The 25,294-nt window shown below is 43.9% G+C and overlaps 1 pseudogene across 1 annotated transcript; it reads right to left on the reverse strand.

The window, feature by feature from the left end:
• Positions 1-12,606: 12,606 nt before the first annotated feature.
• Positions 12,607-24,170, reverse strand: LOC145866949 (tripartite motif-containing protein 16-like; annotated as a pseudogene). The gene is made up of 6 exons (XR_014383177.1): positions 23,474-24,170; positions 22,946-23,041; positions 17,791-18,024; positions 14,420-14,579; positions 14,235-14,294; positions 12,607-14,003 (listed from the first exon to the last, which is right to left on the reverse strand). The product of XR_014383177.1 is annotated as a tripartite motif-containing protein 16-like (transcript).
• Between the last annotated feature and the right edge of the window lie 1,124 nt (positions 24,171-25,294).

Raw genomic sequence — 25,294 nt, forward strand, 5'->3', positions numbered from 1 at the left:
TTTCTCCTGGAATTTCTATTTTGCATCAGGCTATGTCACTACATGCTGATTAGCTTTTAAAAGAGGATAATAAACTGTCTTTTCTCTGGGTATTGTTTTGCTATCTTGTCTGTGTAATTCAAGGACAATTTGACTGAGTGTGATCGTGGAGGGAAGACACTGTGCCGAAAATATACATATAAATAGCAACTGTCAGGCCCATTGACTGCACTGATACAGGTGGAGACTGTTGTATTATTCATTACATGAGCTTGAAGCCACAACAGACAGTGAAGTCATATGTTTGTCCCACTCCATTAACAGTCAGCACGCCATTTTAATTTAGCCTTCTGGATTTGAAGGTATGTGGGCTCCATACCACACAAATGCATTATAAGACAAGACAAACATGGACATGCTAGGGGGAATGCTTTGACGTTGCCAGATTATCCAAATCGGAAAGAAGAATGACCTTGTTATATTGCTATGAGATTGAGTGTGTGCATTTATATGACGTTCATTTATATATTGTTAACAATTATGTGGTAAGTCATTAATAGTTCACCACCCCAGTATTACAATCTAGTGATTAAAGAAGTGTTTACCTGGCTAGGTGGATCTACCGTTGACTGCAAGCTGTTGTTATTTTATTGTGATAAGTTATTATGATTGGGTGAAGCAGCCATGAATGCTCAGTGCTTACACATGAAGTGCAGTGATAGTGGAGGGGGGAGTTGACTAGGATGGTGCCTCCCTGAAGGCTGCAGCAGGGCCGTGGCAGGATGTGACCCATGCCAGGGCCCCTAAGCGATATGCTGCTACCTCATCAACTGGAGCTGGGCTGACGGTCGCCAGCGTATGCTCTCTGCTCTACAAGGGCATGGACTCTGGCGGGGGGGATTAAGAGTGCACTGCCAGGGGTGGAAGAATGAGAGAGGAACAGAGTAGAGAGGGGGAGAAAGGAGAGAAAGGGGGAAGAGGAGAGAGCGAGTAGGGGAGGGAGAGAGTGCCCAAACAAGGAAGCCAGGGGAAAGAATACAAGCCACAGAGAGAGAGAGAGAGAGAGCTAGGTAAGGGTTAGTCACGTGTCAAACTCATTCCACAGAGGGCCAAGAGTCTGCAGGTTATCCCTCCACCCTTGTACTTGATAGATTAATTAAGGTCACTAATTAGTTAGGAACTCCCCTCACCTGGTTGTCTAGGTCTTTATTGAAAGGAAAAACCAAAAACCCGCAGACACTTGTGAATCGAATTTGACACCCCTAGGCTAGACGTTGTTGACTGTGGAGTTGTTGACTGTGGAGTTACTGGAAAAAGACTGACTGAGGGAGAAAAAAAGAGCTAGACAGTGCCTAATTTGTAAATCAGGAGTTGCCGGAACAAGTGAGCACGAGAGGGGGGTGACCTGCATTGCATGCATATCATCACATTTGCGTAGTGGCATAGAGCAGTAAGTAGAGGCATTTACAGAAGTTGCCCACATGGGGAAAAAAGGTTTGTGGCCTAGTGTCCAGAAAATGTTTGGCCTTTTTATAAACGCATTTAATGCAATTCTACGTCATTTTACGATTGGAGATTTTGGCACGATCTTTTTTAATGCTGCGTTCAAAACAACTGGGAACTCGGAGCTGGGCAATCTACGACTTCAGACTTCCGTGCGTTCAAGACAACTGCGAAATTGGGGAAATAACGAGCTCAGACTGGAAAAAATTGTTTTGGATGGTCATCCAATTTGAAATTCCACATGGGGAACTCTGGCCTCTTCTAGAGCTCCGACTTTCCGACCTGACGATCACTGACATCATGATTCGGCTTATTTTTTTTCGAGTTCCAAGTTGTCTTGAAAGCACAAAATGATCGAAATGACAGGCAATTTAGACACTGACAAACTGAGAATCTGAGATCAATGAAAACGACATTGAATCCATCAATAGCCTAGGCCTATTTAATTTATTTCTCAACAGACAGCAGTAACCATAACTTTGTCAAATGTATTTCAACCCTTTGCGCGGCTCTATAAGGACATTATGAATTGCAATGCTGGAGAGATGAGAGTTGCAGGCTCATGTCTATCGGAGTAGAGAGCGGGGGAGAGAGATAATAGAAAGTGAATCTCATTGTAGTGAGAGATGGGGGGGGATTAAAGAAGAGGCAACTCCAAAGAACTTTGATCACGTTTATTAGAATCTTTACATTGCAAAAAGTGACAATTATTTTTCATGCCAGAAGAGGTACCGGATCCGGACAAAACGAAACTCTTCCAAGACGGAGAGGTGCCAGATCCTGTTCCAGTAGGATCCGGCTAAAATTAAGCACTGGAGAGAGGGCAAGTGCTGAGCGATTAACCGAAATTTCGTATTTTTTTCTCCGGTTATTCAACAACTAATTGACCGATGTGGGTTCAATGACTTGAATTCCATTTAGTTCGTTATTTCTGTGATCCCAACGCGCCGTTTCTCCAGAGAGAAATCAAATCATTCACGAGAGAAATCAAGTCAAGAACTATGTGGGACACTGGGCTGAAGGGAGTTGTAGTTTTCATTAACCAAATATTCAACCTAGTTCAGCGCAGAAATGTCGTAATTAACTACATTAACCACGTTTTTATCAACAGTTTTTAATTTGTTCGTTCGACATGGTGGGATATTTTTGTCTGTAAAATTAATTATGCGAGAAATGGCGGTGGAAACGCCTTTATGCTCAAATATTTATGTCATTTCCATCATATCGAAGTAAACTTGTCACGCGATGATATTGAGTGTGGCCCTCCCACTACTACTCAGGAAACCACGCAGTTTCTTAGGCAACAGATTAAGTATATTATGATGAATTTCACAGTGTTGAAAGTGCACGGTGATGAGCTTGGTGCTCCTTTCCAATAAATATCGAGGGTCTTATTCTGGTGACAAGATGCTCAACTGCCCTTTTGACAAATACAAATATCATAAAGCCTTAGGAAGTGCAAAATGAACCCTAAGTCACTATGTTTGATAGGCAATGAGTTGAAAAACTACAGATCTCAGAATTCCACACTTCCTGGTTGGATTCTTCTCTGGTTTTTGCCTGCGATATGAGTTCTGTTATACTCACAGACATCATTCAAAACGTTTTAGAAACTTCAGTGTTTTCTATCCAAATCTACTAATAATATGCATATCCTATCTTCTGAGCCTGAGTAGCAGGCATTTTACTACGGGCACGCCTTTCATCCGGACGTCAAAATACTGTCCCCTACCCTAGAGAAGTTAAGACAATTGTCAAATAATCATTACATTCATTACAGACGACAATTGTTGTACAACATCATGGCTACGCTGTTGGCATCACCTTTTACAGTGGATTTCCGCTGTTGTGGGCCTTTAATCATCTGTCTGACTTTGTTGTTCACACAGGAGAGAAACTTTACTATTGTGGATCCTCTGGGGAGCCTCAACAACATCATGATGCTGAAGAGGCAGAGAAGAGTCTCTCCAGATCACAACACCTCAATAAACACCTGCAAAGACCCACAGGGAAGAGAACTCTCTGCTGCTCTGACTGTGGGAAGAGATTCACCTCCTCAGCAGGCATTAAAATTCATCAGAGAATCCACACAGGAGAGAAACCTTATAGCTGTGATCAATGTGGGAAGAGTTTTACTCAGCTAAGCAACCTGATATCACACCAGAGAATACACACAGGAGAGAAATCTTATAGCTGTGATGAATGTGGGAAGAGTTTTACTTGGTCACAGAGCCTGAAATCACACCAGAGAACACACACAGGAGAGAAACCTTATAGCTGTGATGAATGTGGGAAGAGTTTTACTTGGTCACAGAGCCTGAAATCACACCAGAGAACACACACAGGAGAGAAACCTTATAGCTGTGGTCAATGTGGGAAGAGTTTTACTCAGCAATGCAACCTGATATCACACCAGAGAACACACACAGGAGAGAAATCGTGTAGCTGTGATGAATGTGGGAAGAGTTTTACTCATTCACACAGCCTTATATCACACCAGAGAACACACACAAACTCAAATTGGGCTGTGTATAACTATTTAAATGTCTCTCGGACCAGGTGACTTTTATCAATATACACTCTAAAAAGTAAAGGTTCCTGGAGTATCCTTTAGGGGTTCTTCAAATTGGAACTGTGGGGGAACCCCTAAAAGTTATTTGAAGAACATTTTGTGGGAACTCCTATAAGTTCTTCGAAGAACCCCTTATCATGGTTCCTCAAAGAACCTTTTGGGGTTAATTTTTTTTAACTCCCAGCAAACCAGACAGCACCATTTTTTTATTGCCTTTTTTTTTTACAGATAGCCAGGGGCACACTCCAACACTCGAACATCATTTAAAAACAACGCATTTGTGATTAGTGAGTCTGCCAGAGTTAGAAGGGATGACCAGGGATGTTCTCTTGATAAGTGTGTGAATTTGACCTTTTTCCTGTCTTGCTAAGCATTCGAAACATAACAAGTACTTCTGGGTGTCAGGGAAAATGTATGGAGTAAAAAGTACATTATTTTCTTTAGGAAGGTAGCAAAGTAAAAGTAAAAGTTGTCAAATATAAATAGTAAAGTACAGATACCCCCCAGAAAATGACTTAAGTAGTACTTTAAAGTATTTTTACTTGAGTACTTTACACCACTGGTTATGTGTCATTATATAAGAGCATTAAATATTGCAAGTTGAGCTTCCACCTCCCATTATGGCCTGTAGAGTAAATTGCTGCTCTTAGTTGAGCTAATTAGTCATGGTGATTGGTCTATAGGCATGGTTCATGATGAACAAAACAATGCAGCCTCTCTGTCCATGTTGGATTCATTAGCTTCATTCAGCCTGTTGCACACACACATACGTCTGCGTGCGAGGATTGCATGGAGAGCAAAAAAAAAACGTTGAATGTGCCGTGAAGGTTAAGGGCTCCATTATTTTGTGTGCATTATATTAAACATGTGAGGCCTGTCACTTAGGCTGGTCCTGCTGGGCCATACCGATAGTTCCCATGGCACTCATCCTCGATGTTAATAAAAATAAAAAAATGGACTCTGGTTTGTGAGGTGAACTAACCTTCCTACTTGGCTTGCAGAGACAAGGTGCTGTCAATTTAACCTTTTATTTTGACTAGGCAAGTCAGTTAAGAACAAATTCTTATTTACAATGACAGCCTACCAGGGAACAGTGGGTTAACTGCCTTATTTAGGGCAGAATGACAGATTTTTTACCTTGTCAGCTCAGGGATTCGATCCAACAACCTTTCGGTTACTGGCCCAATGCGCTAACCACTAGGCACTAGGCTACCTGACACCCCAAATAAACTGGATGTAATTAGCTTGAAGAATACTGTCAGTCCCTGGAGAACCCTTGATCTGTGTCCCTAACGTAAGATGAAGTGGGAGTGCTGCTGCCTGAGGAGCTGCAGCTGCAGTCAATATTAACTGGGCTGGGCTATTTTTACCCCATTTTGTTTTTCCACTGAATTGGTCTTTTAACCCAAATATATATGAATTCTAGTCAATGGACACAATAAGCAAAAATGTGTGAGATGTTTGAAATGATTCCCTTTGTTTTGGGCAATGATAACTAGGACTGTAAATGTAGGAGAATTGTGAATTGTTTTCACTCAGTCGGATTCACAATGTTATTTTACGCATTTCCACATTCACATTTTTTTATTGAGTTTTCTTGCTTTCTGCTCACTGCAGCCAGTGTAAAAATCCATGGTCTTGTTGCGCTGATCTGTCAGTGTTCCCTCCAATTGACTTTTTCTTGCTAGATGTCTGTCTCTCTTGATATCTTCATGCACACCAGTCAAGGGGATATTGTGTAGGAGATTGAAAGGCAAAGGTATGTAGTTGTCAGCTGAAACCAAAATCTGGTTCTGAAACATTGGGTATTCTTGGACTATTCGTTTCAAAGACAAGCATAAAAATGTTACGCAATAACAAGATTTAGAAGGAACATCTTACCTCATACAAAAGGTACCTCTGAAATATGGACTATTTGATTACATACAGTCAAGTCCCAAATTATTGGCACCCTTGAGAAAGATGAGCAAAAAATACTATATAAAATATATAATACAAATACTACTAATTCTACAGTATTTGAATGCAAAAAAAGGGAAAATTATATTATTTTATACTAATGCAAGTGCTCAGAGCAAGAGATTTTGTTAAACAAGTAATACAAAATTATCAAAATGATTGGCACCCCTGTTTTTAATACTCTAGCATCCTCCCCTTGCGAGGATAACAACACAGCCTTAAACACTTTTTTTTAATGATGATTGGAGAACACATTGGGATGGATCTTAGACCACTCCTCCATACAGAATATTTCCAGATCCTTGATATCCTTCGTCTGCGTTTATGGACTGCCCTCTTCAATTCAAACCACAGGTTTTCAATGGGGATCAAATCCTGAGACGGCCATTCAAAATGTTTATTTTGTGGTCAATGAACCATTTCTTTGTGGATTTTGATGTGTGCTTGGGGTTATTGTCTTGCTAAAAGATCCACTTGCGGCAAAGTTTCAAGATCCCTCCCAATGTGTTCTCCAACCTCATAAAACATTTTCGAAAAAAAGCTCAGTGTCGTTATACCTGTATTGAAAACAGGGGATTCAGGAAAAAGATATGATCCCTTATTGATGTCACCTGTTAAATCCACTTCCATCCGTGTAGATGAAAGAGAGGAGACAGGTTAAAGAAGGTTTTTTAAGCCTTGAGACAATTGAGACATGTACTGTGTATGTGTGCCATTCAGAAGGTAAATGGGCAAGACAAAAGGACATCCAGCCAACTTGACACAACTGTGGGAAGCATTTGAGTCAACATGGGCCAGCATCCCTGTGGAATGCTTTCGACACCTTGTAGAGTCCATGCTCCAACGCATTGAGGTTGTTCTGAGGGCAAAAGGGAGCGGGGGGATCCAACAACTGAAAAAACACATTTTGCCCCAGGGATCCGTGGAAGTTTAGAGGGTGTAATACAATACAATGTAATATTATTAATCTACAATGTTTGTTATTAAACCTTGGGCAACATGAGCCTATTGGTATCCACAGTACTCCACCTATTATACATTTTCCATCTCAATACTTCAATACTATATTTTTTTTACATAAATGCACTGTAATTTAAAGTAATTGTCCAGTGAAAATCAAACTTTTAAAAGCTAATGTTCTGTTAACTCATACCCAAATAATTTTGACTATACTCGTATTTGTGGCCGAAGCATTAATTGGAGAAAAAATACTTTAAAAAAGCCACCTCAAACTTGTATCTCAAACAGACCGTTTCAAAAATGCTTTTTAAATGAGATTTAAACATAATCGGTTCAAGGACATACATCTGGTGTATTAGAAGCATTTATTGGTACCATGATTGACTTTCTATTTATTTATTTCACTATTATGGGGGATCCTGTTTTCTGCTAACAATGCCTGCAGTGGTGCGGTCGGCCGTGAACTTCCATGGCTTCAATGAGAGGTGGCAGTCTGTCACGTCTGCTCTCGCTCCTCCCCTCCGGTGTTTGACGTCGCCGGTATACTAACCGCCGGTCCTGGGATCCATCATTACGAGCACCTGCACGTTGTCATGAGGCAAACCTGGACTCCATTACCTTACTTATTACCACCCCTATATCTGGCCCTCCCTTAGGTTCCTTCCCCAGTCAGTATTGATCCTGTGTACATGCAAAGACGCTACTGTTATGTTGTCTCGTTTGTTGTTTTATTAAACGTTTCACCTGCTTCTCAACTTACAGCGTCTTCGTTACACAGTCGTTTTCTCTCTGCCTCATGACAACATGTGTAGAACTGCAGGATATTAGCGTTATAGTTGCAACAAGAAACATTTCTCTGCCCCATGACAACATGTGTAGAACTGCAGGATATTAGCGTTATAGTTGCAACAAGAAACATTTCTCTGCCTCATGACAACATGTGTAGAACTGCAGGATATTAGCGTTATAGTTGCAACAAGAAACATTTCTCTGCCTCATGACAACATGTGTAGAACTGCAGGATATTAGCGTTATAGTTGCAACAAGAAACATTTCTCTGCCCCATGACAACATGTGTAGAACTGCAGGATATTAGTGTTATAGTTGCAACAAGAAACATTTCTCTGCCCCATGACAACATGTGTAGAACTGCAGGATATTAGCGTTATAGTTGCAACAAGAAACATTTCTCTGCCCCATGACAACATGTGTAGAACTGCAGGATATTAGCGTTATAGTTGCAACAAGAAACATTTCTCTGCCCCATGACAAAATGTGTAGAATGCAGGAAATTAGCAAGTTTTTTTCCCTCCAAGAGGCAGACCTTTAAAATGTTCATTCCCAGGGCCCGAGACTTGGTTTGTCCGGCCTTGCACACGAAATCATGGTAAAACTCCTTGTATGATATTTTTTTATCTCACTCGAGTTGTGTTCTGATTATGAGGGGGTCACTGATGAATTTGCTATCACAAAAAAGTTTGAGAACCCCTGGGCTAGTGGTTAGGGAAGGGTTAGCTAACATGCTAAGTATCCTAACCATCCTTTTTAATTTTCACATGTAGCGAGCGAAGTGTTCATGTTGTCCAACCAACATGCATAGTAGCTGAGTCAGACAATATAGTTTTCATGTTTCATAATTATCCTATTTCTCAGTGACACTTTTTTTGCACTATGTTTGAAGGCTGTCAGCTTCTTCTCAGGAGGAGAATCACTTAGCCTTTCAACTAATTTTCAAATGATAGGATGCCTATTTATAAACACTTTTTCAACATTTCAAGATAGCAGTTAGTTCAGTTTGATCTTATTAAAGACAGCTGTATCATTTTTTTATTCATTTTGACATATTGTTTGGGACCACTTTTTTTGCTCTGTTTGAAGGCTGTCAGCTTCTTCTCAGGAAGAGAATCCCTTAGCCTTTCAACTAATTTTGGGTTAGTTCGACTAATTTTGGGTTAGTTCTCTCAAGAAGAACTAACCCACCCGGTGTATCCAGTATAAACTAACGGTGTACCCCCGGTGTATTCAGTATAAACTAAAGTTGTACACCCGGTGTATCCAGTATAATCTAAATGGTGTCCACCCTGTGTATCCAGTATAAACTAACGGTGTACACCCGGTGTATCCAGTATAAACTAACGGTGTACACCCGGTGTATCCAGTATAAACTAAAGTTGTACACCCGGTGTATCCAGTATAAACTAACGGTGTACACCAGGTGTATCCAGTATGAACTAACGGTGTACACCAGGTGTATCCAGTATAAACTAACGGTGTACACCCGAAGCTTCCAGTCTGTTATTCGAACTCAATCAGCATGACAGAGTGATCTCCAGCCTTGTCCTCGTCAACACTCACACCTGTTAACGAGAGAATCACTGACATGCTGGTCCTTTTGTGGCAGGGCTGAAATGCAGTGGAAATGTTTTTTGGGGGGGGATTCAGTTAATTTGCATAACCCCCTCCTACTGCAGTACATCCAGGAGGAGGTAGGATTACACTACCCACAACCCCCTCCTACTGCAGTACAAACAGGAGGAGGTAGGACTACACTACCCACAACCCCCTCCTACTGCAGTACGTACAGGAGGAGGTAGGACTACACTACCCACAACCCCCTCCTACTGCAGTACATACAGGAGGTAGGACTACACTACCCACAACCCCCTCCTACTGCAGTATCTACAGGAGGAGGTAGGACTACACTACCCACAACCCCTCCTACTGCAGTATCTACAGGAGGAGGTAGGACTACACTACCCACAACCCCTCCTACTGCAGTACATACAGGAGGAGGTAGGACTACACTACCCACAACCCCCTCCTACTGCAGTACATCCAGGAGGAGGTAGGATTACACTACCCACAACCCCCTCCTACTGCAGTATGTACAGGAGGAGGTAGGACTACACTACCCACAACCCCCTCCTACTGCAGTACGTACAGGAGGAGGTAGGACTACACTACCCACAACCCCCTCCTACTGCAGTACATACAGGAGGAGGTAGGACTACACTACCCAAAACCACAGTTCCCTAAAGGCAGGGTTGGGTAGGTTAGTACCCTGTTAGAGGGTTGGGTAGGTTAGTACCCCGTTAAAGGGTTGGGTAGGTTAGTACCCCGTTAGAGGGTTGGGTAGGTTAGTACCCTGTTAGAGGGTTGGGTAGGTTAGTACCCTGTTAGTTAGAGGGTTGGGTAGGTTAGTACCCTGTTAGTTAGAGGGTTGGGTAGGTTAGTACCCCGTTAGAGGGTTGGGTAGGTTAGTACCCTGTTAGTTAGAGGGTTGGGTAGGTTAGTACCCTGTTAGAGGGTTGGGTAGGTTAGTACCCCGTTAGTTAGAGGGTTGGGTAGGTTAGTACCCCGTTAGTTAGAGGGTTGGGTAGGTTAGTACCCTGTTAGAGGGTTGGGTAGGTTAGTACCCTGTTAGAGGGTTGGGTAGGTTAGTACCCTGTTAGAGGGTTGGGTAGGTTAGTACCCTGTTAGAGGGTTGGGTAGGTTAGTACCCCGTTAAAGGGTTGGGTAGGTTAGTACCCCGTTAGAGGGTTGGGTAGGTTAGTACCCTGTTAGAGGGTTGGGTAGGTTAGTACCCTGTTAGAGGGTTGGGTAGGTTAGTACCCTGTTAGTTAGAGGGTTGGGTAGGTTAGTACCCTGTTAGTTAGAGGGTTGGGTAGGTTAGTACCCTGTTAGTTAGAGGGTTGGGTAGGTTAGTACCCTGTTAGTTAGAGGGTTGGGTAGGTTAGTACCCTGTTAGAGGGTTGGGTAGGTTAGTACCCCGTTAGTTAGAGGGTTGGGTAGGTTAGTACCCCGTTAGAGGGTTGGGTAGGTTAGTACCCCGTTAGAGGGTTGGGTAGGTTAGTACCCCGTTAGAGGGTTGGGTAGGTTAGTACCCCGTTAGAGGGTTGGGTACGTTAGTACCCCGTTAGAGGGTTGGGTAGGTTAGTACCCCGTTAGAGGGTTGGGTAGGTTAGTACCCTGTTAGAGGGTTGGGTAGGTTAGTACCCTGTTAGAGGGTTGGGTAGGTTAGTACCCTGTTAGAGGGTTGGGTAGGTTAGTACCCTGTTAGAGGGTTGGGTAGGTTAGTACCCCGTTAGAGGGTTGGGTAGGTTACTTTCTAAATGGAATATGTTACTAGTTACCTGTCCAACATTGGAATCAGTAACTTTTAGACCCAAACTCAGTCACGTAATCTGACTACTTTTAGATTACTTTCCCAGTAATCTGACTACTTTTGGTTACTTTTAGATTACTTTCCCCCTTCAGTAATTCCCCTGTTTACTCAGGTAATCTGACTACTTTTAGATTACTTTCCCCTTCAGTAAATTCCTCTGTTTTAGTGGACCTGTGTGGTTCCGGTTGTGACGGTCATTTTTTCACTTATAAAATCGATCTGTGGACACAGCAAACTTTATTCATCCAAACCTCTCTCTTCCTGTTTTGTCCTTCCTGGTGACATCAATTAGTTAATAGACCAATAAGAAATGAGTTCCAAACCTCTATCTTCCTGTTTTGACCTGCCTGGTGACATCAATTAGTTAATAGACCAATAAGAAATGAGTTCCAAACCTCTCTCTTCCTGTTTTGTCCTTCCTGGTGACATCAATTAGTTAATAGACCAATAAGAAATGAGTTCCAAACCTCTATCTTCCTGTTTTGACCTGCCTGGTGACATCAATTAGTTAATAGACCAATAAGAAATGAGTTCCAAACCTCTCTCTTCCTGTTTTGTCCTTCCTGGTGACATCAATTAGTTAATAGACCAATAAGAAATGAGGTCCCAACCTCTCTCTTCCTGTTTTAACCTGCCTGGTGTCAGTTAGTTAATAGACCAATAAGAAATGAGTTCCAAACCTCTCTCTTCCTGTTTTGACCTGCCTGGTGACATCAATTAGTTAATAGACCAATAAGAAATGAGTTCCCAACCTCTCTCTTCCTGTTTTGACCTGCCTGGTGTCAGTTAGTTAATAGACCAATGAGAAAGAGCTTTCCCAACCTCTGTCTGCCAATAACGACTAGTTTCCTGTTTTCACTTCCCCCACTCAGACCACTCCCAGACAGTCCTTGCTAAATTTCATCTTGAAAAGTTATTTTCATTTCATTTTTGACCATTTTAATGTAAAAAAAACAACAATCCACAGTGAGTTACTTCCTGTCCTCAGGACCTTTACCATAATCTATCAGTCTGGTTTATATACCGTCTCTGGAGAGGAAAGGCGGGGAGAGGAGAGGATGGGAGGGGGAGGGGAGAGGAGGAACACAGAGGAACAACCTGACAACATAACAATGTGTGGGTGGGTGGAGATCTAATATTGTTTTGTGACAAACACTAAAGCATGATATTCTAATAAATCTACACCCTATTCCCTACGTAGAACACTACTTTAGACCTGGTCAGAAGCACCGTAGTGCACTACGTAGGGAATAGGGAACCATTTGGAACAGAGACCAGTAATTCCCCTGAATATCTTTCTCTTCCTCATCTGGTTTCTTGAACAGCCCTTCACTCCTCCCCTCTTCCTCTTCCTCCCTTTTCATTCTATTCTATCAGCCACACCACTAGCTCACCTCCACACAATCCATTTACAAGTTAAAGACTCGCCTTGGAATAAATAACAAAGGAAAACTATTACTAGATGAAGTTTAGTGTTGGATTTTTTATTTCCCATCACCATAAATCATATTTAATCACTGAACAGTAGCAGACCTAACTTCATCTGTTCCTGACTCTGGATAGTGGATTAAAAAGACCATCAATCTCCAATGATATTAAAGTCCTATTCTGAAAATTACTGATATACTGAGTGGCAAGTCCAGATATCTGCTGGTTTTATTGTTTGGTCAATAGCACCACCTGCTGGACAGGTTTAATGTTGCTGGACTGAGCAGTATGGGAGGATGAAAGATGACACATTTAGGGCCGGTTTCCTGGACATCTACATTGAACACGCTTTTTAGTACAGGACTAGGATTAATCTGTGTCTGGGAAACCAGTCCATATCAATGGTTCTGAGAAAACATATCAATGGTTCTGAATGACAACCAATATACATCATCAACACCAGACATCATGATTCATGGAAATGGACCCTACTACAGTTTAACCAGCTCAGCTATAGACTACACCAGCATGACTAGTATCTATGTGGACCCTACTACAGTTTAACCAGCTCAGCTATAGACTACACCAGCATGACTAGTATCTATGTGGACCCTACTACAGTTTAACCAGCTCAGCTATAGACTACACCAGCATGACTAGTATCTATGTGGACCCTACTACAGTTTAACCAGCTCAGCTATAGACTACACCAGCATGACTAGTATCTATGTGGACCCTACTACAGTTTAACCAGCTCAGCTATAGACTACACCAGCATGACTAGTATCTATGTGGACCCTACTACAGTTTAACCAGCTCAGCTATAGACTACACCAGCATGACTAGTATCTATGTGGACCCTACTACAGTTTAACCAGCTCAGCTATAGACTACACCAGCATGACTAGTATCTATGTGGACCCTACTACAGTTTAACCAGCTCAGCAGTACCAGAGAGCATAAACCCAGGATAGAGGGGCTGAGTGAATGTGGTCTGGACTCTGTGGAGGAGGGTCATTGTGTCAGAGACACTGTAGAAGGACAAAGTACCTGCCTTGTGATCCAGGTACACTCCTACTCTGGAGGACTGAGGGCCTGATACTTTAGTCTTAACATTATTGTGTCTGAAATAATAACCATCACTATAGCACTGTAAACTCCAGGACTTGTTATTGAATCCAAATATATTATCTGTCTCTGTTCTGCTGATGTCTTTATATGAGACTGCTGTAATAACCCACTCCCCAGTCCACTTCACCTCCCAGTAACAGCGTCCAGACAGACCCTCTCTACACAGAACCTGGTACCAGGTGGTGAATCTGTCTGGATGGTCAGGATATGGTTGGACTTGGTCTGTACAGGTCACCTTTCTGTTCCCTTCAGACAGAGAGAGGCGTGTGCCTGCTGTGTTTGGGTCCAGTGTGAGCTGACAGGAATCTGGGAGAAGAGCAGAGACCAATGAGGGGAGTCAGAACAATAAGTTAAGTCAGATACTGTATCTACCCTGTCTTTGATTAGAGCACAGCAGAGATCAAATCAGAGAAATATGAGGAGTCAGATAGATACCCAGTCTTTGATTAGATCTACTATTGCTATATATTTCTAGAGGGATTGTTAGGAGTGGCAGTAAAAAGAGACTGTTAGTTACTTCACAATAAAGAGACTCACATTGTAACAACTGTTCTCTGGTCTTGGGCTCTGGAGGCAGAACAACCTCCACTATATTCACTACAGACACACAAACACATTGACAGAGAGAGGGAATGTTATCATCATACCATATTCCACATGTATATGACTAGTAGGGAACTTTCAATGGTCTAAAGTTGATGTTCTGATTGTTTTCAACACACCTGTAGTGGAGATCTTGGTCCATTCTCCTTTAAGGAAGTCTTCTAGTTTCTCTCTCAGTTCAGACACAGTCTTACTCACATCTCCAAAGTACTGAAGAGGACGGACAACGATGCTGGGTAAGTCTGAAGATACACTGATACTGGAGAGAGACTGATAACTCTGGAGAGAGAGAGGGACAGAGACAGACAGAGAGAGACAGACAGAGACAGACAGAGAGAGAGACAGAGAGAGAGACAGAGACAGAGAGAGAGAGAGACAGAGACAGACAGAGAGAGAGACAGAGACAGACAGAGAGAGAGACAGAGACAGACAGAGAGAGAGACAGAGAGAGAGACAGAGGAACAGAGGGACAGAGAGAGAGAGGAGGGACAGAGAGAGAGAGAGAGAGGGACAGAGAGAGAGACAGAGAGAGAGAGACAGAGAAAGAGAGAGAGGGGGATATAGAGAGGGAGAGAGAGAGAGAGAGAGGGACAGAGGGACATAGAGAGAGGGACAGAGGAACAGAGAGAGAGACACCGAGAGAGACAGAGAGAGGGACACAGAGGGACACAGAGGGACAGACAGAGAGAGGGACACAGAGAGAGGGGGGGACACAGACAGAGGGACAGGGGGACACAGACAGAGGGACAGGGGGACACAGACAGAGGGACAGGGGGACACAGAGGGACACAGAGAGAGAGGGACACAGAAAGCGGGACACAGAGAGAGGGACACAGAAAGACACAGAGAGACAGAGGGAAAGAGAGAGAGGGACAGAGAGAGAGAGAGGAGGACAGAGAGAGAGAGAGGAGGGACAGAGAGAGAGAGAGGAGGGACAGAGAGGAGGGACAGAGAGGGGGACAGAGAGAGAGAGAGAGAGAGAGAGAGAGGACAGAGGGACAGAGGGACAGAGAGAGAGGGGGACAGAGAGAGAGAGAGAGAGAGGGACAGAGAGAGAGAGAGAGGGACAGAGAGAGAGAGAGAGAGAGGGACAGAGAGAGAGGAGGGACAGAGAGAGAGAGAGAGGAGGGACAGAGAGAGAGAGAGGAGGGACAGAGAGGAGGGACAGAGAGAGAGAGAGAGAGAGAGAGAGGGACAGAGAGAGAGAGAGAGGAGGGACAGAGAGAGAGAGAGGAGGGACAGAGAGGGGGGACAGAGAGGGGGACAGAGAGGGGGACAGAGAGAGAGAGAGAGAGAGAGAGACAGAGGGACAGAGGGACAGAGAGAGAGAGGGGGACAGAGAGAGAGAGAGAGAGAAGAGAGAGAGGGACAGAGAGAGAGGAGAGAGAGAGAGAGGGACAGAGAGAGAGAGAGAGAGAGAGAGAGAGAGAGGGACAGAGAGAGAGAGAGAGAGAGAGAGAGAGAGAGAGAGAGGGACAGAGAGAGAGAGAGAGAGGAGAGAGAGAGGACAGAGAGAGAGGGACAGAGAGAGAGAGAGAGAGAGAGAGAGAGAGAGGGACATGAGAGAGAGAGAGAGGGACAGAGAGAGAGAGAGAGAGAGAGAGAGAGACAGACAGAGAGAGAGACAGAGAGAGAGACAGAGAGAGAGACAGAGACAGACAGAGAGAGAGACAGAGAGAGGGACACAGAGGGACAGAGAGAGGGACAGAGAGAGAGAGAGAGAGAGAGAGAGAGACAGACAGAGAGAGAGACAGAGAGAGAGACAGAGAGAGAGACAGAGACAGACAGAGAGAGAGGAGAGAGAGAGAGAGGGACAGAGAGAGAGGGACAGAGAGAGAGAGAGAGAGAGAGAGAGAGAGAGAGAGAGAGAGAGAGAGAGAGAGAGAGAGAGAGGGGAACAGACAGGACAACATAAGATGAATAGTTTCACATGAAGTTAATTTCATATCACATGTAACAAGACAGTTTAGTTACCTGGAGGAAATGGATGTGATCCTCTGTGTGTGAGAGCTGCTCCAGCTCAGTGCTTCTCTTCCTCAGCTCAGCTATCTCCTGCTTCAGTTGCTCCAGGACTCCTTCAGCTTGACTCACTTGATCCTTCTCTTGGGCTCTGATCAGCTCCTTCACCTCAGAGCTCCTTCTCTCAATGGAGCGGATCAGCTCAGTAAAGATCTGATCACTGTCCTCCACTGCTGCCTGTGCAGAGCGCTGTTGAGAGAGAGAGAGAGAGAGAGAGGGACAGAGAGAGAGAGAGAGAGAGAGAGAGAGAGAGAGAGAGAGAGAGAGATAGGGACAGACAGAGAGAGAGAGACAGAGAGAGAGACAGACAGAGGAGAGAGACAGAGAGAGAGAGAGACAGAGAGAGAGAGAGAGGGACATAGAGAGAGAGAGAGAGGGACAGAGAGAGAGAGAGAGAGAGAGAGAGAGAGGGAGAGAGAGGGACAGAGAGAGAGAGAGAGAGGGACAGAGAGAGAGAGAGAGAGGGACAGAGAGAGAGAGAGAGACAGAGAGAGATAGAGACAGAGAGAGAGAGAGAGACAGACAGAGAGAGAGACAGAGAGAGAGACAGAGACAGACAGAGAGAGAGACAGAGAGAGAGACAGAGAGAGAGACAGAGACAGACAGAGAGAGAGACAGAGAGAGGGACACAGAGGGACAGAGAGGCACAGAGGGACACAGAGGGCCAGACAGAGAGAGGGACACAGATAGAGGGACAGGGGGACACAGACAGAGGGACAGGGGGACACAGAAAGACACAGAGAGACAGAGGGAAAGAGAGAGAGGGACAGAGAGAGAGAGAGAGGAGGGACAGAGAGAGAGAGAGGAGGGACAGAGAGGAGGGACAGAGAGGAGGGACAGAGAGGAGGGACAGAGAGACAGAGGGACAGAGAGAGACAGAGGGACAGAGAGAGACAGACAGAGAGAGAGACAGAGAGAGAGACAGAGGAACAGAGGGACAGAGAGAGAGAGGAGGGACAGAGAGAGAGAGAGAGGGACAGAGAGAGAGAGAGGAGGGACAGAGAGGAGGGACAGAGAGAGAGAGAGAGAGAGAGAGCAGAGAGACAGAGGGACAGAGAGAGAGGGGGAGAGAGAGAGAGAGAGAGAGAGAGAGACAGAGAGAGAGAGAGAGAGGGGACAGAGAGAGAGAGAGAGAGAGAGAGAGAGAGAGAGAGGGACAGAGAGAGAGAGAGAGAGAGAGAGAGAGAGAGGGACAGAGAGAGAGAGAGAGAGAGAGAGAGAGAGGGACAGAGAGAGAGAGAGAGAGAGAGAGAGAGAGAGAGAGAGAGGGACAGAGAGAGAGAGAGAGAGAGAGAGAGAGAGAGGGACAGAGACAGAGAGAGAGAGAGAGAGAGAGAGAGAGAGAGAGAGAGAGAGAGGAGAGAGAAGAGAGAGAGAGAGAGAGAGAGAGGGGAACAGACAGGACAACATAAGATGAATAGTTTCACATGAAGTTCATTTCATATCACATGTAACAAGACAGTTTAGTTACCTGGAGGAAATGGATGTGATCCTCTGTGTGTGAGAGCTGCTCCAGCTCAGTGCTTCTCTTCCTCAGCTCAGCTATCTCCTGCTTCAGTTGCTCCAGGACTCCTTCAGCTTGACTCACTTGATCCTTCTCTTGGGCTCTGATCAGCTCCTTCACCTCAGAGCTCCTTCTCTCAATGGAGCGGATCAGCTCAGTAAAGATCTGATCACTGTCCTCCACTGCTGCCTGTGCAGAGCGCTGTTGAGAGAGAGACAGAGAGAGAGAGAGAGAGAGAGAGACAGAGACAGAGACAGAGACAGAGAGAGAGAGAGAGAGAGAGAGAGAGAGAGAGAGAGAGGGACAGAGAGAGAGAGAGAGAGAGGGGACAGAGAGAGAGAGAGAGAGAGAGAGAGAGAGAGAGGGACAGAGAGAGAGAGAGGGACAGAGAGAGAGAGAGAGAGGGACAGAGAGAGAGAGAGGGACAGAGAGAGAGAGAGAGAGACAGAGAGAGAGAGAGGGACAGAGAGAGGGACAGAGAGAGGGACAGAGAGAGGGACAGAGAGGGAGAGAGGGACAGAGAGATAGCAGTTAGTTAATAGTATCTCTACTTGCAAAATTCATCTTCTGCACATCTATCACTCCAGTGTTTAATTGCTAAATTGTAATTATTTCGCCACCACGGCCTATTTATTAACTTACCTCCTTTATCTTACCTCATTTGCACATCTGTATATAGACTTTTCTATTGTGTTATTGACGGTACGTTTGTTTATTCCATGTGTAACTCTGTGTTGTTGTTTGTGTCACACTGCTTTGCTTTATCTTGGCCAGGTCGCAGTTGTAAATGAGAACTTGTTCTCAACTGGCCCACCTGGTTAAATAAAGGACTTGTTCTCAACTAGTCTACCTGGTTAAATAAAGGTTTCATTAAAAAGTGTAGCAATAACTTAACTTTTCATTATTTAGACAGACTCCTCTAAATAATAAATATAATAAAATAACAAAAAAACAGTTAAATGCTAAGTACTATACATAGGTTTTATTTAAAAAATAACAATAGAACCTATTTAGTACTATAATGGTATTTACTAACATAATATTATTACTATAATAGTTTCTAAAGGGGTTGTAGGCTACCCTACCCTAGAATTAGGGTTCAGGATAAAACAGGTTATACGTAGGGTTAGAGTTTCTGTACAGCACTTTGTGACATCTGCTGATGTAAAAAGGGCTTCATAAATACATTAGATTGATTGTTAGGTTCAGGGTATTTAAAGAGATAAACTGTATGGGTTTATATCTCTCTTGCTCCTCCCTGTGGTCTTCTGTGGGAACTACATACCTCATTCACCACACTTGATAGGCTCATAATCTGAGGTAGCAACTGAGTCAGAGCTACAAATCAATGATCTCCACCTATCCATTAGGTTTACAACTCAGTGAACCTGCGCAGCATTCTCTCTATTTTATGTCTACGAACCAACAGATTTCAACGATTATCATATTACCCAGCAGCCATTTAGAAACATATAAAAAAAGGTTAGTTAATAATCAGTTACCTGAGGTAAACCTACAAGGATAGTTAATAATAAGTTACCTGAGGTAAACCTACAAGTTTAGTTAATAATAAGTTACCTGAGGTAAACCTACAAGGTTAGTTAATAATAAGTTACCTGAGGTAAACCTACAAGGATGGTTAATAATCAGTGACCTGAGGTAAACCTACAAGGATAGTTAATAATAAGTTACCGGAGGTAAACCTACAAGGTTAACGCGGGCAGGAAGAGAATTACTTCAAAACCACAGCAAACAGCTGGGACATATAGTAATATTATATATATATAATATTATATCACTGGGCTCCTCTGTGCTAACAAACCCTGTGTACCACCCCTCCCCTGTTTAACCTTGAATTTCGTTCAGAAAAACACTTCCACATTTAGCAAAACGAACCAACTCTTTACGGATCTGTTCGGTGGTAATAAACGGAGGCAGATTAGACACCACTACTCTTGTCGAAATCAGCACCAACACAACCCCTCACATAAATCATACTGGTAACTAGCCGGACAACAAGACTCACCTTTTACATTACCACAACCACCGCCTTGTTCATTCTGGATACAGAGTGGATATGTTCCTCTCCCACCTGTTCACCGACCAGGATCAATAATTCCTCCACACCATTCTCCACAACGCACCTGAAGAGACAGCGTTTCTTCTCCACTCGGTTGAGGACATCACACTACCCTACTCCCCCCTCAACTCTAACCGATAAACAGCGGAAACCGATAAACAAACCCTCCCACCATGACAAAATACATTTGGAAAATAGGCAAAAGAATAGCTGCACTCTTTACGAACGACAAAACCTCACGTTACCAACTTCTTCTTCTTCTATGGTATAATGGCGGTCCTCAAACCAACGTTAAAGGAGCGTGGCGCCTCCTACTGTGCTGGAGTGTGTTCAATCACGGTTTACACCATTTCTAAATCCTCCTACCTAACTCAGTACTTCTGAGAAAATAAAAAAGATCCCTACTAACTTCTAATAGACCCTCCCCCATCCCCCAAATCCCTTCCAAACCCCCCCAACCTCAATGACCCTATAATTCAATCTTTCCCTCTCTTCAACATCCTTACAACACTATAACAACACATGCTCCACCATTTCATTGACAATACCCTCCATTTACATTTTAGTCATTTAGCAGACACTCTTATCCAGAGCAACTTACAGTAGTGAATGCATACATTTGAATTTCATTCATTTTCATATATATAATTTTTTCCCCCCATGGGAATTGAACCCACAACCCTGGCGTTGCAAACACTCTACCAACTGAGCTACAGGGAAGGCCAGACACAAACCATTCACATGCTGCCAGACCAGGTGGAAGGACCAGTTCAATGTACAAGGTCCTAAACACAATCGAGGAAATACCACCTCTTCCTTCCTAATCTGACCTTTGAACCTTGGTCCACCGACCTTTCTTTGGAGGGCATATAAATGCCGTCCCTTGTGCTCAGAGTCCCATCTCTTCTGCCACACATCTATCAAAATGTCTCTGATCTCACATTTGTCCTCACCTCTACCCAGTGGAACATTAATATATATTATATCTTGTTTTAAAGTTATTTTAGCTAACTAGTCTACAATTTCATTCCATTCCACACCTGAATGTGCTGGGACCCAGTAGAATCTCACTACTAGACCCATTCTCTCAATTCTCCATAATAACATTAATACCTCCAATAGTAGGTCACTCCTAATAGATTTACCAGATGATAAACTATTCAATACAGACAGAGAATCTGAGGATACTATAATTCTAACAGGCTGTACGTCCTCCACCCACTGGAGGACAACTATTATCACCAACAGTTCAACTGAGTTCACTGACAGTTCATCTGTTAGTCTTCTACATATCTGCACATCACATTCAGGAAGGTAAACACCTGCTCCTGTGGGCCCACTATCTGGGCCCTTGGATCCATCTGTGAAAAGAGGTAAAAAAGCATAACAACTTCTACCAATGTAATTGTCAACCAGTTTCCCTTTATCACTGACTTCTGACCCAATCTTTTCCTTTTGTCTACCAAGGTTAGATCAACAACAGGATCTGGGAGTAACCATGGAGGAACATCCCCTATCACCACAGAAAGGGCCAACCTCCAACTCCCTGAAACTACTCTCATCAGCAAGCTTTCCAACTGTCCAACCAAAACCACTGCCTTGTCTACTAGTATATTCCCAACAGTCATCTAGAACAGTAGCAGTGGGATGCTCAACCTCACAGCCTTTCAACCCAATAAGCTAATGACAATTTATTACGTCGTATATCCAAAGGCATCTCACCTGCCTCAACTGGACTATAATATAAATACATGATATTATGGGATACAAAATGGGAAAAGGGGAAATTATGATAATACTAAAAAACACCCTTCTAACTAACCCTACACTCATTAAAACCCACTACCCCATTCCACTACTTTGACCCTATCTGCTCCTGCACCAGGCCAACTAACCCTACACTCATTAAAACCCACTACCCCATTCCACTACTTTGACCCTATCTGCTCCTGCACCAGGCCAACTAACCCTACACTCATTAAAACCCACTACCCCCATTCCACTACTTTGACCCTATCTGCTTCTGCACCAGGCCAACTAACCCTACACTCATTAAAACCCACTACCCCATTCCACTACTTTGACCCTATCTGCTCCTGCACCAGGCCAACTAACCCTACACTCATTAAAACCCACTACCCCATTCCACTACTTTGACCCTATCTGCTCCTGCACCCTTCTAACTAACCCTACAGTCATTAAAACCCACTACCCCATTCCACTACTTTGACCCTATCTGCTCCTGCACCAGGCCAACTAACCCTACACTCATTAAAACCCACTACCCCATTCCACTACTTTGACCCTATCTGCTCCTGCACCAGGCCAACCTAACCCTACACTCATTAAAACCCACTACCCCATTCCACTACTTTGACCCTATCTGCTCCTGCACCAGGCCAACTAACCCTACACTCATTAAAACCCACTACCCCATTCCACTACTTTGACCCTATCTGCTCCTGCACCAGGCCAACTAACCCTACACTCATTAAAACCCACTACCCCATCCCACTACTTTGACCCTATCTGCTCCTGCACCAGGCCAACTAACCCTACACTCATTAAAACCCACTACCCCATTCCACTACTTTGACCCTATCTGCTCCTGCACCAGGCCAACGGCCTGGGAGGACGGGACACCACCACTCAACACACCCTGGAACTCTTCTGAAGTCAAATCTAGTATGACCAAATACACTAAGAAGCCAATTTTTGTTCTGTGATTTACATTCCATTTCTGCGGTACAGTTGATAACCATTTGCTATGAACACTAAGAAGCCAACCTTACTGAAGCATATATCACTCGTTGGCCTGTCCCTCTGTGCTGTCACAGATCTACTACTCACAGGGATCCTCTCAGGATCCCTCAGCCTTGACCCATCCTCCTCTACTTTCTTCACTGCCTCAGCAGTGACAACCTGTTCCCAACAGTGGGGGTCAGTGGGATTGGATAGGGGCCCCTCTACCTCTCTCTCTCTCTCTCTCTGACTGGAGGAGACAGGTGAAATGGTGTGTCTCCTCTGGTCAACAATACTCACCTTGAGAGACTCCACAGCCTGTTGGAGCTCCTTCAGCTCCTTCTCTCTCTCCTGGAATCTCTGCTGGACCTTCTGCTGACTCATCCCCAGCTGCCTCTGTGGAGAATCACTCTTCAATGAGCTATCAAGCTTTATTAGTCCAGTAGATCAATAGTATAGTAATGTGACATAGGGCCCATAGAGAGGAAGGTCTAAATAATGGATGGTCCATTTACTAAATGATATTTATTTGTTGCTATGTGAATGATTATAGTTTTTATGGTAGGACTACAAGTATCAACGGGTTGAGACTGAACTTTGGACTCATAAAAGGGCATTCAGAATGATAATAGTGTTTGACATTATAAAATGGTGATACATTTAGAGAATCTGGGTTGACATATCAATATACTCAAGGTTTGTGTTCATATTTGTTCTGCTGAGGATTCATTTCATTTCAATGATCTCATATTCAAACAGCCTTAGTTCCTACTGTATCTTTAATTCTTTGTTTATCAGACAGTCACCAACAAGTTGTTCTGGTCTTACCTGTTTCTCAGTCCTCTCTGCTGCAGCTGACACTGTATCATGGCCTTTATGTTCAGTCCATCAAACACTGATAACAGATACACTGCTGATCGGTACGACAGTAAACCTCCAGCAGTTTGTCATGATGAGAGCAGATCTTCTCCTGTAGTTGTGCGGTGGCTTTGACCAGCTTGTGCCTCTTCAAAGCAGGAGATTCGTAGTGAGATTGGAGGTGAGTCTCACAGTAAGAGGCCAGACACGCCAGACAGGACATGAGGGCTTTCTGCTTTCTGGTCCCAGTGCAGACATCACACGCCACATCTCTAGGTCCAGCATAGCACAGAGCAGGAGGGGGAGCAGCCTGGAGTCCTGTCTTCTTCAGTTTCTCCACCAGCTCAGCCAACATGTTATTTTTCCTCAGCGTCGGCCTCGGACTGAAGGTCTGTCTGCACTGAGGACAGCTATAGACCCCTTTCAGAACATCCTGATCCCAGCAGCCCTCAATACAGCTCCTACAGTAACTGTGTCCACAGGGGATGGCGACTGGTTCCTTCAGTAGATCCAGACAGACAGAACAACAGAACTGGTCCTGGTCCAGCAGAACTCCCTGTTGAGCCATTTGGACGGTTGTTCACTCTCACACAGACAGACGACACAGAGACTCAGATCAGTTTCGTTTCCTCAGAAGAGAGTTTGTGGGAGGGGGAGGGACTTCCTGGTTCTGCCAGAGGGGTGGGGTTAGAGGGAGGGAGGGAGGGGGTTAGAGGGAGGCAGGAAGAGAGAGAGGAACTGCATGCAACAGCAAGAGGGAGACAAATAGTCTTGTTCCATTGGTTAGAGCCCTTAACATGGAACACATGACATAATGAATCTTAAAATGTGAGTTGTTAGAATATAGAAGGGTAACACTTTCTATGAAGTACGTATTATAATTATTTTAATGACCTTTATAATGCCTTATAATACACTTATGTGATCTAATAAGCAATAAGGCCTGAGGAGGTGTGGTATATGTAAGGATTGCGGACCTGGTGGCAGTGAAGTCAGACGCAGGAGAGCAGAGATAGGTAATAGCCGGAGCAGTTTAATACAAAACGAACCTACATGGGTACAAAACCCGATGCGCACCAGTAACAGAGTACAAGCACTTACAAACAAACAATTCCACACAAGGACATGGGGGGAACAGAGGGTTAAATACACAACAATTCATGATGGAAATGGAAACCAGATGTGTAAGAAAACAAGACAAAACAAATGGAAAATGAAAAAGTCGATCGACAATGACTAGAAGACCGGTGACGCCGACCGCCGAACAAGGAGAGGAAATGACTTCGGTGGAAGTGGTGACAGTATATGGCTAATATACAGTACCACGGCTAAGTGCTGTTTTTAGGCACGACGCAAAGCGGATTGAGAATTATGTAACACTTTCAAAAATACAATCAAATAAAAATGTTATTGGTCACATACACATATTTAGTAGATGTTATTGTGGGTGTAGTGAAATGCTTGTGTTCCTGGTTCCAACAGTGCAGTAGTATCTAACAATACACCCTAATGTAAATGTCACAGGTGTCGTAGGGTTTAGACCAAGACGCAGCGGGAAAATGTAAACTCATCTTCTTTTATTAAAGGACAAAGAACAGGCCAGTAAGGCACAAAGCTATACACAGCAACAATCTGCCACAAAACCCCCATGACTAACAAACTCCTAATTATAGGACCTTCAATCAGAGGCAACGATAACCAGCTGACTCCAATTGAAGGTCCAACCCCAATTAACTAAACATAGAACTACAATAGACAAGACAGAACATAGAAATACACTAACATAGAACA

The sequence above is a fragment of the Salmo salar genome, unplaced genomic scaffold (assembly GCF_965601325.2).
Source record: "Salmo salar unplaced genomic scaffold, fSalSal1 ptg000136l, whole genome shotgun sequence".
In the NCBI taxonomy this organism is placed as follows: Eukaryota; Metazoa; Chordata; class Actinopteri; order Salmoniformes; family Salmonidae; genus Salmo; species Salmo salar.